Source organism: Centruroides sculpturatus, unplaced genomic scaffold (genome assembly GCF_000671375.1).
Source record: "Centruroides sculpturatus isolate CEXI.00-Female unplaced genomic scaffold, Cexi_2.0 scaffold106, whole genome shotgun sequence".
Taxonomy (NCBI): Eukaryota; Metazoa; Arthropoda; class Arachnida; order Scorpiones; family Buthidae; genus Centruroides; species Centruroides sculpturatus.
Window position 1 is genome coordinate 635050 of NW_019384517.1, and position 15120 is coordinate 650169.

Below are 15120 nucleotides of genomic sequence, written 5' to 3' on the forward strand. Positions count from 1 at the left end.
AACTGAATGACAACAACACACACGTTAAGGTTGGCCTACGCAGTATCAGACTGCGCAGGAAAATCAAATGGTTTTTTGATTCTACTCTGGTGGTTGGTAGTTTGCCAAAACTTAAATTTTCTCCCACATACCAGGAATTACTCAAGGTCAGGTATGCATGGTTAATCCTCAAAGGATTAACTTAACGTGTATGGCTGCCTTTACTCTGTTAAGAGACAACCTTTACATTAAGATTAAAGTATTACAACAGCTTATATTATAAAGACACTTACCTTAAAAGTGCCTTTCCATATACAGCTGAGATACAACTTTCCTGAAACTAATAATCCGGGAGTATAAATATGCAACAGCAACTTGAAAGTTGTGCAGTCGAGCCGCCATGTTCGAATATTTGGCTTTAAAAAGATATTCAGCCAAATGTGTTCTGACCATGTGTTCCTTCTGAACACATGGTCAGGGAAACGTACCGGGGAATGTTCGTGCACACCTCCTGTCACATCCTCTTGATCATGATGGTGTGGGTGCCTGTCTGGGAATCAACAAAGTTATACTTGTGATTAACTGTCAGGTGATGAAAGCCTTCAGTTTGAAGTCAATCAAACACTTTCCAGCAATCACTAATAAGTGTTGTCCCCAGAAGCACCTACTCCTTGAATATGCAAGTAACATTTGGCTATCGCGTGTTTCCACTGTACCAAAAACATTTTTTGAGACTCCCTCTCAATATCCCCAAAGATCCACTGACCTTCAGTTATTCTCCCCTTATTGAACTTCTGCCATCCGATTTTCACCTCATCTACTTTGACAACCCAGGCCTTCTCTTCAGACTTTCTCCATTTGGGAGGACACATCGTGAATGCATACTTCTCTGTAAAAAGAGTACCAATCCACAATGGTTTGCTTTGAAAGGCCAAGAAATTGATTTAGTTGAGCTTGTTTCAAAAGCTTCCATACCAATAAGGAGAAAATAAATCACCATAGGGTAACGAGAGAAAGATTTGAATGTCCGAAAGTCCGTCCGTACCGACTTGCTCCACCTGCAAGGTGCTGCATGTTTTTCTGCCTCTCCGGATTACCTTTCCGCAACGGAATAGTTCTCTTCCTTCCACTCGTACAAAATTGCCACACTGACTGCAGTTGGCTTCATTTCACCAAATGCTGTGGCGTAACAACTCTTCTTTGATCCGGTCTTCCGAGAACGTCCTTGCATCAAAGTAGTTATATTCGCATCCTAGCAAACTGACACTAGCCATTCTGATTCAGTACAGCAACAAACAACAGAAAAGGCCTGGGAGTGCCATTTCCCCTCTGAAAAAGTGAGAAAAGTGAGTTGAAATACAGAAAAAGTGAGTAAAAAGTGAATGCAATAGTGACAAAACAGTGAAAACATGGAAGGAAAACTCAGCAAAATAGCAGTAAAAGTTTTTCTTTTTATTGTTATGGTTAAATACATTTTAAAACTTTTTGTATATACTGTAATATTTCCAGTAAACCATGAATACTTAATAAGGCTTTGGCTTCTTCTGTGAATAATCAGTCATGAAAGATGATGTCCTTTTATTAAGATTTCTCTGGATGTTTTCAGCTTCCTTCTTTTTTGCTTCCTCTTGCTTTTGAACATTTAACACTAATAAGCATGATGTGCTGCCCGTATTTCATTCATATTCTTGCTATTAATGACCTCCTCCAGTTTTTTTGTTTGCTGCTTCTAACAAAACCTGGCCTGTCTTGTGTATTTTACTTTCTTCTGTTTAAACTCTGCTGCCATGCCATAATCTTTTCTTTGTCACAAATAGCTTTCTTTTGATGTTCCTCAAAATGTTTCTGTGCTTCCTCTCCTGCTCTTTTTTTCTGTTTCTCCTCTTCTTTTAACTTCTTTTCATTTTCTAATTGTTCTTGGTAATTTCTATGTGCTGAGGCAGCTAATTTCAGTAAATCCTTTCTAATAGGTACAAGGTGTGGGCTTCGGTCATACATGTTTAGTCCCTCCTTAACAATCAAAAGTGAATTAAGCATTCTTTCTGACATTGATGCTCTATCAGGAGAAAGTGCCCGATGTNTTATGTGAAAAAAACAATGCATTCATCTCACTAAAATTTGATATTCCAATTTACTGTAAGTGTGTTTCAAATAAAATATTTCTTTTATTATAATAAGTATTAATTTAAATAAGGGTTCCATTATATTACAAATAATGTAAAAATGTTCCATTGCAAAAAAAGTTTGAGAACCACTGCAGAAGGCTAAAAGAGGCCCCATTTAGAGTTTTGTTCCTAATTTTCTTGATAATAAGAAATTAATTTAACATTACCCATTGATAATTTACTAACTATGAAGTCATCCAAAATTGGGAATTTTTAAATTAGAGCATTTCTTGAATCTAGTGCTAATAGTGCAAATCTGATTCTGACGTTGAAGCATTTAAAGGTATAATACAAAAATCTGACGACATTATTATTACAGAACAGAGCATGTCAAATCTAATTTACACTTTTTTGCAGGATTTTCTGCAGGATATGTTTTTTTGCAGAATAGTTATATATAATTGTTTAAATCTAAAAATGTGTGTAAAGTTTCTTTTTCCGCCTTTTGATTTGTGTCGTTAATACATGGTTCTTCCTTCTTCAAACTTCAGTTTCAGTGTTGCCAGATCTCGAAGCTTCTGTTGATGTTGCCAGGTGTTTTCTTCTTTTATAACCCACACCTTTACATCCTACCACTTTGTAGATACAAGTGTTTACAGGGGAATAATTTTCTTCAATTACTTCTTGTAGATTCAATTTTTGCTTTGTAGATCAATTCTTGACAGATCTTTGTGTTGTAGAACTAACCACTCTATCCATTTTTGAGGTTCTAGATTTGTCTCGTGGTTTCTTTTGTAATTTCTAACCGTGGAAAATGTAAACAGACAATCTTGTTGTTATTCCTACAATTGTCACCAGACCGACAAATTCCTATTAAAATACCCATTGTTAGAAGAATAGAGGTCATTTACTCAAACATTTGCTGCTATCTGCCAAACAGATAAAATTTGTTGAATGAACTCGAAGGACATTCCGATCTGAATTGGATAATTCATCTGGTAATGTCTTAACATTTCTTGTACTTTTTGATTTCTGTCTTTCAACCCATTTAAATCTTCAATATTGTTCATTTCTGTTCCTTTTTCATATTGAGAACCATTTTTATTTGTATCGTGATTGTTTCTTTCATTAACCTTTTCAGGTTCATTATGAGAAAAAAGTTTTTATTGTTTGAAATTCTTTTTATACTATAACTTATTGATGTTCTGCTGTGTGAAAATCAACTGTTTGAGAAAATATTGCAGTTTGTTTTTTCAAAATTGGTTGTGTCATATATGACACACTGGATCTCTAGGTATACATTGAATTACTTATGACCTGGCAGTATATTTTTTAAATGCTGTTAATACAATACAATAATTTAAAACTTTTTTACATTTAAAAACTTTTTTAATGTTCTAATATTTTAAAATTACAATTATTAAAAAGATTTTAAACAAGAGTCACTTCAAACCATTAAAAAGATACCACTAAATTACATTGCGTGATATGTTTTAAAGTAATTTCTTCTTGTGACTAAACATAAATGCACTTTAAAAACAGTGCNCTCTCAACTCGCTCAAATTGAAGTAGGCACCACTCATCCTGCAAAGTATCCTCAGCAATGTCACATGGAAGAGCTCTTGCAATGCTTACAATGTCCTTATAACTGCTTTTTTCACTAATATTACTTGGTTGAAGACATGTCAATGATTTCAACAGTTTGCATTGAATTGGAGCTTTTTCTATCATATATATGGAAGCCACAACATAGTGTTTCTGTAAGCAACTGCAAAAATGCAATTGATCTTTTTGAGATAATTTACGCAACTCATTGAAAACCTCAGCACTGCAAATAATTTCCTCTAATGGCAAAAGATTTGTCTTGTCAAATAATTTCTTTGGATTTAATACATTACTATCAGGCATAGCAGACTTAGACTGAATGACAAGCTTCAAAATATCTACTTTCAAAATTCTAGTAACTAGCTTTAGAAGCAAGTCCCACAGTTTGCTGTACAGGAGATGTATTAAGAGGTTCTTCTCTTTGAAAAAATGATATACATATTTTGTAAAAATTTCTGCACTTGAAATGCCTTGTAGTACTTCTGCTTTCATGGGAGGAATCTTCAACAAACAAGATATACTTCTGTACAAAGCACTTGCCATTATGCTTTGTTTACTTGAAGGAATATACTTAAAAATAAAAACCATTCAACTATCCAGCATAATTCTTTAATGATATAAGAACGTTTTCAAACGCATTAAGCGTTCATCATCAGTTATTTCTCTAATTTGAAATGGAAAATTCGAAAAATTACACAATCGAATTTCAAATAGACAGTTATGTAAAAAAAAAAAGTAACATATTATAAACGAAAATGATATATACAAATTTCCGTGTATTTAATAAATAATAATAAAAATAAATAAAAATAAAATATCTATCAAAGATCATCCTAAGTCCAATTAAGCCTTTTTTTTTTATAGATCTATGCCAATCCGTCGCAAAAAGATTTCCAAGCAGACGAAAGCCTGTCGGCATTCCTATAGTTGATACACTGCGTGCTCTTCTGCGCCCTGTGGATTTCCATCTTTTTGAGATATTTTACTGCATGTCTAGATCTGGTAGCTTTTATTATAGAGGCCTGGTCCCAGAAAACAATAATGCCTTGTTGTTTAGCATTAGTGGCAAGGACCGTACTGTCAACAGTTTTGTTCACCGAAAGCTTATGTTCATTGATTCTTTTTTTCAAATTCCTCAAAGTTGTGTTTATATATACTAAGTTAGAGTTGAACCTATGGTCTCTNTTTTTTTTATCTATGCTAATTTGTCGCAAAAGGATTTCCAGGCAGACGAAAGCCCGTCGGCATCCCTATAGTTGATACACACAGTATCAACTATAGGGAACTATCAACTATATTCTTATGTTATTAAAGAATTATGCTGGATAGTTGAATGGTTTTTAGTAGTAATTCAAACACAAATAATTATCGTATTTATCTTCAGGCACTTGGCAATACTTATCATCAAGTTTTATTCAGTTGAGAAAGAACTTTATTGGGTCCCATTTTCAAAAAAACAAGAAGTTATTACAGCTTCAACTGTTTGTGACAGTCAAAAAAATTGTTTAATGTTTTTGGAAGTATGCTTTGCTTCCCACAGGATCTGGAACCATAGTATCACTGCCAGGTTTCCATCCAGCTGGACACACTTCTCCAAATTTATCTGTATGTTGGAAAGCTTGAACTAATCTTAGTGTTTCATCCACTGATCTTCCAACAGGCATATCATTAACAGTTATTTGACGCAATCTACTTTATCATCAATGATGAAAAGACCTCTAAAAGAAACGCCAGCATCTTCCTTCAATACTCCATAATCTTTAGAAATTTGTGTACTTTTATCAGCAAGAAGAGGAATTTTCATTTTTCCAAGACCACCTTCTTTACGAGGAGTATTAATCCAAGCCAAATGAGTGAAGTGACTATCAGTAGAACATCCTATTATTTCACAATTGATTTTCTTAAACTCATCTACACGATCACTGAAAGCTATAATTTCTGTTGGGCAAACAAATGTGAAATCCATAGGATAGAAAAATAATACGAGATATTTTCCTTTATAATCAGATAATTTAATTTCTTTGAATTCTCCATCAATTACAGCAGTACCACAAAAATCAGGAGCAGGTTGAGTTAGGAGAGGGAGTTTTGCTGACATTGCTATAACTCTTCGAAATTCTAATTTAAAATGAAAATGGCTATTGTCTGGTCCGGCTGAAAGATAGACAGCCGGACCAGACAATCTCCCATTAACATTATTTTATCCATCTTTCGAATCTCTTCACCCAACGTTACTGCCCCGAAATATTTGAATATTTGGCTTACATGTTTTTGGGGATTGCGTATCCTCTTCTTTTCTAATAATCCGTTCTGAATACGGTTCATCGTCTCTATAAATTGTCCTTTTCTTTGGTTTCATCCTGTCGACTTGTAAACTTTCTTTTTCCTCCTTTTGATTTGTGTCGTTAACACATGCACGCTCCTTCACCTTCTCGAAACTTCTGTTTCAGTGTTGCCAGATCTCGAAGCTCTGTTCTGCAGTTGCCAGATGATTTTTCTTTTATAACCCACAGATTTACATATATATTGAAAAAATAAATAATAAAAATTAAAAATGCATTTCAATTAATAGAACATGAAATATTTCACTTAAAACTGTGTTCCAGGAAACTAATAATTTGATATAATTATAATTTCAANACTAAATTACATTGCGTGATATGTTTTAAAGTAATTTCTTCTTGTGACTAAACATAAATGCACTTTACAAACAGTGCAGAACACTCTGACCCTAACGTTGTTGCACCTAGGCATTCTGCAGCGATGGTTCCTGTCATCACTTGCAATTTCAGGCATGTGCAGTGCTCCCTTTTTTCTTTTTGCCTGGCTTGGATGTGGTGTAATGGCCCGTCTTTTTCCTAATAGCGGGGGCTTTTTTCTCATTCATCAGAGTCTGGATCTTCTTCTGAAGTACTGGAATGGATTAGTCATTCAGAGATCACAATTTTGAACTGCAAATAGTCCAGGGTTTTCTTTTTCATTTTGTTTAGTGCTTGGCAGTCTCTCCTGTATTCTATCCATGCACCAGCACAGGAAAAGTAAAAAAAATGAAGAATAACTCTAATAGTCCATTTTCTCGTTTTGGCATTCTGTCTGTACATGGCAATGATTCTGTCCAGAAAGTCAATTCCCCCATGTTCTGATTATACATTTCCACAGTGAGTGGTCGGGTTATATTCACATATTTTTTCTTTTTTTGACCATCGACGGCATTCTCCTGTAGGCATCTTGCCTTCAACAGAAGATACCAAAGTAACAGGTTTGTTGTTATACCATTTTACAATGGATATTTGGCCATCTCCTCGTATGGACTAATCAGACGATCCATGATCCTTGTTTTTCAGCTCAAAGTCAGACTGTAATTTACTTTCTTTTGGAATCCGGCACATTTTTACTGTTCCAGTTCCCTGACACTCTGAATTTATATGGAGACAATCAAGTACCTCTACAGATGAGAAATACCTATCCATGTAAATAATACAGCCTGATGGCAGTGATTGTGCCAAGTGCATTACTACTTTGCTTCCTATGTTGAGGGAATCGTACCCTTCAATAATTGTCACACCTTTACCCTGATATAAAAAAAAAATCAAATGGCAATCCATCAGGGGCAGTACAAAGAAAATTTTTAATGCCACATGGGTTTGGCTTCCCATGAATGAACTGTCTTGTGGATGTTTTTCCCCAAAATGGTATTATCTGCTCATCAATAGAAACACTCTCTGTTCTGTTATTCTGTAAACAACCATGTCTCACAACTTTAAGTAAGGGACGTACCTTCCAAAATTTGTCTAATGAGCGTATTTCAGATGGCACATCATCAACTGTTAGCTTTACATTGCTTCGGATGGAGAAGAACGCCTTTTAGAGATGTTGTCTGCAATTTGCTGCACTGTAGTACCTGCTGACCAGTACAGTATATATTATAGTATAACAAATTTATGAATGGGGTTTACACATCTGATATGATGTACGCATATTTGGATGAAAGACTGTAAAATACTGGAAAAAAGTTGAATTCAACATCATAGCCAGGATGGTTTGAACTCGTATCTGCATTATAAGGAGAATTTCGGAGGCCCAAAAAAACTAAAATTCAGATACGCCTACTATGTATCAATTATAGGAGTTTGGAGGGGGAATGGCTTTCCAGAAAAACCTCCCAGACAATCCTCGAGGATTAAAGGGTATACAGAAATTACAAGAGAAAAAAGAATCAAGGTGCCATGTCTGCACTAGCTTAGGCTTGAAGAGGCGATCCAGGACTGTATGCACTTGATGCCTGAAGGTATTGCATGCTGAATGCTTCCCAAAGCATCAGTGCTAACAGTGATAGGTATGTGATATATTTCTGATCAACATTTTACATTATATTATATGCATTATAATCTTGCATCAAATGCAAAAACTAATAAACTCTTACAGATTTTGTCCTGGCTGCATCACATAAGTGTTTTTTATCTACTTTATTTTTTTTGTATTTTTTTATTTTCATACATACATGTAAAGAATGATGAAATGAATCAAAGTTTTAATGCATCATTTTTATACTTGTTGTATTATATGCAAATAAAGTATAATACTTGAGAGCAAAGTAAAAGTTTTGATTTCAAAGGTATGTTTGATATAATGTGTGATAATTTCAAAACGAAAAACGTACATGCATAAATGTTATATCAAGTTGTACAAAACGATATTCTAAGTCTTTCGGGCTCAGTGCCAACAAAAAACTAGGTAATTAAACAATGTTAATTTTGACACAAAGTTACAAATTATCAAGTTTAAATGTCAGTTCTAATATATATATATTTTTGTCTTATAAANCGGGGATTTTGCAAGAAAACACCATTTATATTCAGTATTTCAACAACCATAGTAATCCATATACAGTATATATATAATCGAGACGGGTTAATAATAATAATAATAATAATAACCAGCGCAGAGCCCAAACTGTTAGGAGTTGAAAGTTGAAATTTGGTACACAGTTAGCGTACGTCACGAGAACGCACACTAAGGAGGGATTTTTTCGAAATTCCCCCTCCCTGCGGGGGAATTTCGAACCCCCTTTAGGATTAATCCTTTGGTTTTCAGGAGCAGTCAGGTATCTGTTTACAACCTGGCAATAAAATTCAAAGTAGATTGAAGGACATTTGGGTCAATGTACTTATATAATTTTAAAAATTCGTATAAAATCAAATTTTTATGATAGAAATATAAAAAAAAATATTGTTAATATGCAAGGATTAGTAGTTTTGTTTGGTATATTTTTTATCCGCTTGTAGTTTTTACTTTTTTCGAAAAAAATTCGTTTTTGTTGTTTACATTAATGACTTGTAAAATCATGTTCGATCAAATCGCAGTAAAATCATTTAAACTTCATATTTTTTGTACGGCTATATGCTATTTAAATAGAGAATTTTGTTTTCTACATTTTCATGTATATTATATTTGTATACTAATATATCTTCGCGAATTATAACGCATTATATGGAACAATCCTGTGACATGTGAAAGCTGACTACGTTGATTTATGATCATATTACTGATGACGTGAAATTTGTCGAATATTAAATTTTCATACTAGAGATATTACTATTAGTCTTTCTTAATATTATATAATTTAATTTTTTTAGCTTTTAGAGTGTCAGAGGTGANATTAGTAGTTTTGTTTGGTATATTTTTCATCCTTATGTATGTTTTTCTTTTTTCAAAAATAATTCGTTGTTTCTTCTTTACATAATGAATTGTAAAATCTTTGGCAGTAAATCTCATAATGGCAGTAAAATCTTTTAAACTCATATTTTCTTTTTGGCTATATGCTATTTAAATTATTAACAATATGTACTTATCAATTTATGTAAGGAATTTGTAAATTAATTATATCGAATTTAATAGCGGAAGCAGTTAAGGCGCGAGTCCCACTCTGCGGGATCCGGGCTCGAATCCAAATTTACAATATACTGTATGTATATATAGTAGAAATTTAATTCTCAATAAAACAATTGTTTTGAAGTAGAATTACCCAATAGACCACTAAAATATCACCGTGAGTCCCCAATTTGGTAATTTTTTTTTGTGGACCCACAGTAACATTACATGGACCGCTAGGATCCACGAGGACCACTGCTTTAAAGCAATAAATGTTAGTTCTCGGCAATGTAAGGTGTCTGTGTCACAATATTTTGTTGTAATTTGATTCCAAAGAGTAAAGAAATAAACATCAACTCTCGCTTACTTGTAAATTAGCTCGAGTTTGACGGACTGACGTCGATTTCGTTTGTAATTTGGAGAAGGAAGCATTTTCTTTCACGATCGGTGTATTAACAGCTGATTATTTCAGCCAGAGATTCTCAGTAGAGCCGCCATTTGTCAACAAGCTGTTAATTGTAAATACCGTTTCGATGTAGTTGTTGCTATCCCTTCTTCTCTACACAACTACTAATTTCTGAATATCTTTTGATATTAAACGAAACATTTTTATAATTTTGATATTTTTGTTTCCTCTGATTTGCTACAATTAAGATTCACGGGCATAAATTTTATCCAGGGAGTGATCAAAGAGAATGCCCAACCAACTAAGACATTTATTGTTAACTTCCCCGTAAAGCAGCCAAGTCTTGTAAGAAATCCGAACTTCTCGAATACATTTATAAATTTTATAACTAAAAGAAATCCATAAATGAATTTATAAAAATATTTATAAATCAACATAAAATTTCTATTGTTAATATCGTTTAGCGAATTAATCAAAGGAATATACCATCAAGTGTTTAATCAAATAACAACTAACCATTTATATTCCATATTCCTTCTCTGAATTTCCAAGACTTACAGGAAATTACTTCTCTTTATCATTTGGTTCATATGTTTATCGCATCCACGATGGTTAAAAGGCTGTTCCATTCCTCCAAACAATACATGTATAAAAATACAAGGCCCCAAGCTGTAACTTATGCAAATCTGGTTGTCTGTCTAAGTGTTAATATGTCCTCTATACACTTCTAAACTCACCAATCCAGTCCAAATTTTCCATAGTTTCTAGAACCCAGACATGTGCCATCATAAAACTATACAAATTTTATGGTGGTATATTGTATAACTCCAATTTTCTCCTCTTGGCACTGTAATAAGTTTATTATTATTATTCAATGTTTTTATAAAAATGCATTAGTGCCATACTAACCACAAATTATACTCTTAGTGATGATTTCAAAGCATTTAGGGTCTTCTGAATTTGGAACTTTTTATATAAATGTGTATTCTAATTTAATATAAACCTATGTATAGGTTAATTTGTTAAATGTAACTTTTCTTATGAAAATAAAATTTTGCAGTCAAAAATAAAATTTCAGGCATTATTCAGCTTCTTTCAACGGGTAATGTACTCCAAGTCAGTGCCGGCCCGAGGCAAGTTTTAGGATGGAGCGAGATCCTATTATGCCCCCTTAGTTGCCCCTAATTTATACCCTTTAATTTTCTTTACCACTGAGGCGCCCCTTGGGATTTAGCGCCTGGAGCGGCTGCTCCGTTCGCCCTATGGTAGGGCCGGCTCTGGTAATAATGCATTCTAAGTGTTCCGGGGTGCAAAAATGACCATGCCTCTTGTAGAAAAAATGTGTCATGTTTTCGTTTCGGAGAGATCCAGTAAAACAAAATGCGCGGAGAAAGAATATACCAAAAGACTTCGAAATCATCAAGAACTCATTTGTTTGAGTACAAATGCAAACATAAATGACGCTATTGGGACCTTAACAGAGCTGTAGAGTATGTCCATAAGAGAAAAAAAGTCAAAGGAACGATACCTCCTAATGTGACCTTTCGCGAGTTAATTAAAGGGTAACTGGCCCCTATTCAGTCATTATAAACGTGGAGAAACCCAGAAAACTTCTGGCCAGCCCATCCTGGCAAGGTGCAAACCCTTGACTGAACTCCCACAGCCTATTGCAGAGACAACGTTTAGAGGCTGACCGCGGTGTATAGATTAGGTAAATCGCTTTTCAGAAAAATTTCATTGCAGAGACGGCGTTTCTCGCTTGCCACAATGTAGACAGCGATTAGAAACAAGTTATTTGACCTATTTTCTAGACTCAAACGACAGCAGGTTTAGAGGGCTTTTCAATTCGAGTGGTAGCTTTGTTCGTAAGAAAGTTTAGATAAAAACAGATATCATTGCTTTGATAAATGTTGTAAACGGTACGAATCGATAAAATTATTCATTAAATAATTGCTTGTAGCAAAAATAACAAAATTAAATACTGTACTTTAAATNTATGTGATATATTTCTGATCAACATTTTACATTATATTATATGCATTATTTTCTTGCATCAAATGCAAAAACTAATAAACTTTCGATTCTTCTAAATTTTGATTTAGAAGAATCGAAAATCCTAAGGAGGGAATTGGGCTGAGAAGCCCAATATGTTTTAAATTTTACATCCAAAACATATTCCTATTATGCATTATCCCTCAGTATCATCCTCATTCCAAGCCTAATATAAACATTACATCTTTTCCTTACTTCTCTTACCTTCTCATCCTTGTAAATACGCATTTTGTCTTCCTTCTATTATCATTCCGTATTGTGCTGTTTTGTTATTTATATGTCTATAAAATTTATAAAAACCTCTGGTTTGGCCCTGTTTCACCAGCCTTTCTGGAGGGTAATAATAAAAAATTATATGTATATGTTGTAAATTATTGTAAATACAGGTAGCCCTCGGTTTACGCCAGTTCAATTTACGCCGATTCACAATAACGCCGCTGCGCAAGTCGCCATTTTGAGGTGTAATTCTCCGATTTTCATTTCAGTGTTGACGTATTTACCGAGCCGCAACATTGTACATTCGTTAAAACAAAGATTTTTATTAAATATATTTATTTTTTCTGTTTAATATTATTGGGTATGTATACATTTGCATTAAATAAATATTAAAATACTAAACGTTTAGGTACTCACGAGTCAAGATATTAAACTTAATAGTCCAATAAATGACGTCCAAATCCATAGCGCCAATGAATGTATCCCGTATCAGTTCGTTCAAGAAAACACCTTACGACGCAAAAGCACTTCCGGCAATCACAAATTATCATTAGTGAGACAAATCTACTTCTCGTTGGCCAGACGATATTTATTTATCTCTCCTTAGCCACCTTGAATTCTCCCGCTCAAACTGACCTTATATATGCGCTACAGCGACAGGTGGTCAACCAATCAGTGTCTTCGCTCATCTATAGCTCTATGTCGGGTTAACGTATCCTTTCAACTAAGGAAAGTTTGACAAATGAAGTTTGTGAGTTAGACAATGTTGGGAGCGAAGTGCAAATGTAAAAAGGAGCATCATATTCGACCATATTCCGAAATTCTTAATGAAAGAAATAAAAAATGTAAACAATTAAAGATGGATACTTTTTTCTGAAAAATGTAAGAAATTCAAAACTAAAATTTTTAAATAAAAACATTTTACTTTATTTTATGATAAAATACATTTTAAAAATTGAAAATTGATATGTATTTTGTTTTATATTGTATTAATAAACAAAATTATTAGCTTATTTTTCACTNTAAACAAACGAGACAATTTTAATAATTACAGAAATCTGTTTATAAATGTAAAAAAATGTAATATTAATAATAAAATAGCCTATTTAAAATTATTCATTTCGACAGTAATAAGATGTCGAAATAATGCCTTAAAAATCTATTCCGAAGACGAACTTCGAATTGGTATAAATTTTCTAAATATGGATTTGTCCATATTTTAAATCGTATTGGCGACGAAATTAAATATCGAAATGGAAAAGGATTGTCATTAATTGCCGAACAATGGTTTTGACGGCCTTAAGATTTTATTTCTGGAAGCTTTCGGAATATACTGGCGACCATTTCTGACGTCACAAACAAATAACCCGATTGGCCGAACGACTCCTAAAACAGGGGAGTAATAGCGAAGTATGTAAGAGCCAATGTTTTGCCGAAGTTCGTTTAGAAAACGATCAGAAATAGACGATCGTCGTCTTTGCAACGCATTTTAAACCGCGGTTCAGCCAGCCAAAGCCTATAGGCCGTTCCGTTGATAAACGTCGTTTAACGTAAACTCTGTCTCTGCAATCGGCTGCCAGCGTTCAGGAAATGGAACCACTTCGTCACTGATGAGCCAGCACCATAAGTATCTCCCGATATGCCCAATTGACTCCCATTTTCGGTTTGCTAATGCTATTAATAATAATAATGATGATAATACATCTGGTGAGCCAGTGTTAATCAACACACCGTTTTCATAGAAAAGATCTACTTACAGTATGCAAATTTACATCATTCTGAAGTATCATATACAAAACTCATTGCATTAATAAGTTTTGGTATCTAATTTTTAATGAAACGACCCCCTAAATGACTTATTGATGTCAATCACCCCGAGATTCTTATGTAGCCTTTAAATGAGAAATCAAAGACAATCACGTGCATAAGGTGTTTATGGCCGCATGCGGCCCAAGGCAAGTTCCAATGCGGCCCAATAAACGTGTAAACAAAACTGACAAATTTTTATTTATTTATTTATTTTAAGGGCATAAACCTCAAAAAAGAAGTTTCACAAAGCCCTAAACTTTTATACGTATTTTATTTTTTAATAGAAAGGAAATATTTTCAAATGCTTGAAATGTGTGAATGAGGAAGGAATACTAAATAAAGCTGAAGTCGTGACTCAAAGGATTATAGCCCCAAATTCAGGGAAAGAAGAGAATAGCAAAAAAATAAAAATAATTGAGAAAGGTTGAAAAATTAAGGATCAATATTTGCATAACAGAACGTATATTTAACCTTTTCACTTCTTTATTTTTTGACCTTTCTGTCCTTTCTCCGAATTTAGGTCTATAATCGTTTGAATACCAACTATAGCTTTATTTAATACTCCTTTCAGCGTTGAAAGATTTAGCAACTTTGCGCCAAATTTGGCTACCCTTTTTTAGTTTGGCGTAAAAAATATCATTTGGGTCATTGGCTACAATTTTGGCCTGCATATTATTTATAAATATATTTGTTGAAAAAAAATGCACTTTAGAATTGTGTTTCGTTTTTTTTTAATTAAAAACCCAAATATAACAGATATTTGTGTTTTTCAAATAAATTTTTGTTTTTCTCCTTTATAATAAACTAGCAGACCCCGCCACGCGTTGTTGTGGCTCAAAATGTATCTATTATAAATGCATAACACTTCCCCTGTGGGGGGGAAATTTTACGAAAAATTTCTTCTTAGTGTACATTCTCTTGACGTACCCTATTAAAACGCAATCAAAAACGCAAAAACCCGCATCTAAAATAATATAATAGAAGTCAAGTTCTTCACGGTAAGCCTTAATTCTGTCCCTCTCCCCCGCGGGGGAATATCGAAAAATCCCTTCTTAGTGTACATTCTGTTGACGTACC

At 33.7% G+C, this 15120-nt stretch overlaps 2 pseudogenes; both read right to left on the minus strand.

The window, feature by feature from the left end:
* Positions 1-5098: 5098 nt before the first annotated feature.
* On the minus strand, positions 5099-5877 carry LOC111622603 (annotated as a pseudogene).
* Positions 5878-6785: 908 nt separating this feature from the next.
* LOC111622619 lies at positions 6786-10752 on the minus strand (annotated as a pseudogene).
* Between the last annotated feature and the right edge of the window lie 4368 nt (positions 10753-15120).